This window comes from Propithecus coquereli, unplaced genomic scaffold (assembly GCF_000956105.1).
Source record: "Propithecus coquereli isolate 6110/MARCELLA unplaced genomic scaffold, Pcoq_1.0 Scaffold27, whole genome shotgun sequence".
Taxonomy (NCBI): Eukaryota; Metazoa; Chordata; class Mammalia; order Primates; family Indriidae; genus Propithecus; species Propithecus coquereli.
In genome coordinates this window covers 13,501,901-13,506,223 of record NW_012148285.1, presented here as the reverse complement: position 1 = coordinate 13,506,223, position 4,323 = coordinate 13,501,901, and positions in this window count along the sequence as shown.

Genomic DNA, 4,323 nt, shown 5'->3' with positions numbered 1-4,323 from the left:
TAGCACAGTGTCGAGCCCGCAAGAATCAGTAAATGGTACTTCCGTTTCCTCCTCTCCGTTCCTTTCCCCTCCCCTACCAAAATAAATTCTGAAGGGAATACCTGGTTGTTCGTGTTTGGTTCCATTTTACAGATGAGGAAACTGAGAGTCAAAGAGGTTAGCGTCTTTAACACAGCCAGGAAGTGGCGGAGCCGGGATTTGAGCCCCAGTGGTTTGACTCCAGTCTAGAGAATGTTCCCTCTGCCCTCGCTGATCTCGAAGCTCACGCTGGATTCGTAATGCTTTGATTTCACTGATCCCGGAGCTGATGGAGAGAGGCCAGATGCTCGACCACGCATCCTTCTCTGCCTTCGGTGCCAGCGAAAGGGCCATCCTGGCCCTGGAGAAATCTGCCCCGTTTGGCTCCAGGCTCTGTGTCCCAGCGTCCCTGCGGGCGTGTGTGTCAGACCCACCTCGCAGTTTTATTTTCAGAGACTCTTAGGTATGTTCCTCCTCTAATTCCTCGTCCCTTGGGGCTGCGGCTAATTAGCCTTTGATTATTCACAAACACAGAGGCAGGAACCGGGAATCAGGCCCTCTTCGCTTTAATCACCCGCAAACTTAGGCAGGGCTGCGGGTTCTGGAAGTAGCAGGGCTAAGATCTGGAAATCAGATATGAAAGCACGAAAGAAATCACCTCACCGCAAAGCCCCAGCCCCGCTCTTCGGTCTCAGCGTGGCAGGGAGCAAATGTCGAGCCGGGCCCTTACGCTGCCCCGACACCCGGGCCCTGCTGAACGTGGTTTGGTCTGGTATTTTTAGTTTTGTTTTATCTTTTCCCTTGGGCAGCTCCCTGGCAGCCACCTCCACGTTACCGCAGCCTTCCAAGAAGTGACTTCTATTGTCACTAGGCCAGAAGGCAGCTGGCATCCTTTTAGGTCACACATAAAGTAGGGCATTTTAAAACCAGGAGTTCCACCGTGTGCTTTTGGCAGGAAGAAAGGTCTCTTTTTCTTTCTCCTTAACTCTGTTAATAGGAGGAGGCATTCTAAAAAAGATGAAGACACCTCCCGATTTACGATGCGTGTTATCATTGGTGCAAGCACAGCATTGTTTGTTCATTCAACAGATGATCCCAGCTCACTCAGAGCAAAAGCCAAGGTCCTTTCGATGGTCGAGATTTTGCACCTGTTGACATTTGGGGCTGGATCATTCTGTGTTGTGGGGGCTGTCCGTTATAGGATAGTTAGTGGCATCCCTGGGCTCTACCCACTAGATGCCAGTAGCATTCCCCTTCCCCAAGAGTGACAACCAAAAATGTCTCCAGACATGGCAAGGTGTCCCCTGGGGGTAAAGTTGCCCCAGTTGAGAACCACATCTCTAGAAGGCTTTATGTGATCTGGCCCCCCTTTTCCTCTCTGGCCTAATCTTCTGGTTTTCTTCCTTTTAATTCCTTTTCTCCAGCCACACTGGCCTATTTCCCGGTCCTCACCAGCAAGGTGAGGCGAGCTCTCACCTCAGGGCCTTTGCACGGCAGTTCCCTCTCCCTGGAATGCTTTTTTCCAGTTATACGTGCAGCCTCCTCATCACCTGCTGTGTGTGTGTCTTTGCTTAAATCTCAGTCTAAAGCCTCCTGGGCCACCCTATCAGAAATCGCATCCCTCGCAACACCCTGACCTCCTTCACCTTGCTCTCTCTACCCTACTCTACACGATATTTGTTACGCCTGCCATCTCCCCGTCTCCCAGTGCTAGAATAAAGCTCCATGCGGCCAAGGGCTTTGTCTGCATTGTTCACAGAGGCCTCCCGAACCTTGCATGATGCTTCCTTTATGAAACATTCATCCCGTGCCTGCTGTTTACCTGCATCGGGCTGGACACTGGGAATATAATCGTGAGCACAACAGCTCTGGCTCCTGCCCGGAAGAGGCTCAGAACCGTCACATTCAGATCGTCTTTGCTCAGAGCTGGAAGATGAGTTCTGCCCCTCTGCCCCCGACGCAAAGGGAACGAGGCTCTGCAGATTCCTGGGTAGGGCAGAGGCAAGACAGGGCCGTCCCCCAGGGTAGCGCGGTGTGGGACTGAGTTTGGGGAAGAGGCTGCTTCTGTCCCCCAGCCAGCCCAGGTCAGCCTCGAGCGTGGCTGTGCCCCTCCTGGGAGCCCCTCCTGGGCCCTTGTCCCCTGGAAGCCCTTGCAGCGCCACCACCCACTGGCCCCGTCGGTATTCCGGCCCCCCCACGCCCTGAATAAACATCTCCCTGCCAGCCTCCCTCCGGCAGCAGCTTTTGCCTGTGGCACGAGAGTGGCGGATCGGCGATAAAAATAGCGTGTAGTTACCCGCACTCCTGCCCTATGCTCTCGAGCAGTAACACGCCTTCTGACGCGCCAGGCCGCCAGCAGGGCCCCTCGTTTCTCCCTCGCGTGGAGCAGCCCTGACATAGCCTCGAAGACCCCCTGCCGTCAGACTGTTCATGATACCCAAAGTCAGGCTTGGCCCTGGCCGCTGGGTTTTCCAGAACCCCCTGCTTTCCTCCCCGATCTTTGTCAGAAACCCTCAGCAAAGGGACAAGAGCAAAGTGGGAGGCTGCGCTGAGCAGAGGACACCCTGCAGGGGAACAGCTGCTCCCGTGTTCAGCAGCACGGCTGCTTTGGGCGTCCCTAATGCCACAGGCTTGCGTCATTCTACAGATGAGGACAATGAGGCACAGAGTGGTTAAGTAACTAGCTCGAGATCACACAGCAACGGAACAGTAGGTGGAGCCAGGATCCAAACCCATTCCTCTCCGACCCCAGAGCCAGTGCTGCGAGCATGGCCACTTCCTGCCCTCTGCTTTTTTGTAGTTTAGATGCATTTTCCCCGAGATACATCCAGGGTTTCTTGCCTGCAACTGCTTAGTGACCACCTTTCTGGAGAGCAAACAATGGGTGCTAGCGGTAACTCTTAAGAGGGAGATTCTTTTTTCACTTAAAATCTTTATGTAAAAGCCTCGAGCCTCTGGTTTGGGAGCAAATACATCGCTTTACACCTCTGAAGTGTCACATTATTTAATTGGTACAACTGTCCTCAGAGAACTACAGAGGCAACGCCAAGTGGAAGTTACATTCGGGAGAGGCTCCCAGGTCAGCAGAACGAAAGATTAAGTGCCAGCTGTTGGTTGTTCAACGGCGGCTTCTGGTGTGTTCGATGGGGGTAAACTGAGGGATGCCGGGATGCCCTGTCGTGCTGTCACCTCTCCTCCCCGCCCAACCTCCTAGGACCTCGGGTGTCAGCGAGGGCAGCAGACGGGGAATCAGCTTCACAATCTCCCCACCCAGGGTTCTGGTAAAAGGCCGTTTTGGAGCACATGCTTTGGGGGGCAGCTGAGGTAGGACCCCTCACAGCCGCAGATGTTACAGATGTTCCCATAGCGTCAAGGAACCGTACTCAGTTTACACTCGAATTGCACAGAGCTGCCCAGCACGAGTCAGAGTCCTGGGGCCTGCCTCTCCCATGCAGTGACCCTGCCCCCTGCGGCCCCCTCCACGCTCGGGGCTGAGACTGATTGAACAAGCCTCTCACTCATCCCTCCACGGCAGGACGTGGCCTCCTCCTTCCCACGTGCCTCACTTGGTGCAGGAAATCATTTCTGAAAAACCGTGTGGACTAGTTGGGATGGTGTCAGCCCAGGTGTGCTTTCTCTCATTCACTTCCACGTTCATGTCCGAGATTCCTCTCCTCATTTCCGATTGCTGTTCTGGTGGCGTAGTCTCCTGCCAACGTGGTTTTAAACTTCTCCTTCATCGCCAGTCTGTTCAGGTGAAGCTTAGCAAATAAACACTTGACTATGCCGGGGAGGCACAGGCATGCAGACCAGCCGGCCCCTCTGAATTTCAGAGGTTATTCTGAGAGCCCTGTAGCAGGTCATTTCAGATCAACTCAGCAGATACAGAGACAGAACTAATACACGAGACACAGAACACAATCAGAGATATGACATTAAAAATTGAGGGGTAGGAGATTCTTTTTTGTGAAATGAGTAATCTCATCTGTGACACAGATCCAAATAACCATGTTTCCCTTTTTGCCTTGCCTGCTAGGAAGCTCACAGAGTTCATATCTTTCACAAGTGGCCATGACAAAGGTTATTTTCTTTTTTATGGTTGCTATGCTCCTGGTGGCAAATTAAATTTCCTATAGTATTCTCTTCTCTTGATTCCTTTCCTTAACCCATCTCCCCCTCCCACTGTGTTTTATCTGTTTAATTTTTGGTCAATGGAACTGTGTGTTTTGTTTAAGCCTTTTTGTGATATGGAAGAGCAGGGGTAAATAGCTGCTGAGATAAAATACAATTTCCACCTCTGTTTTT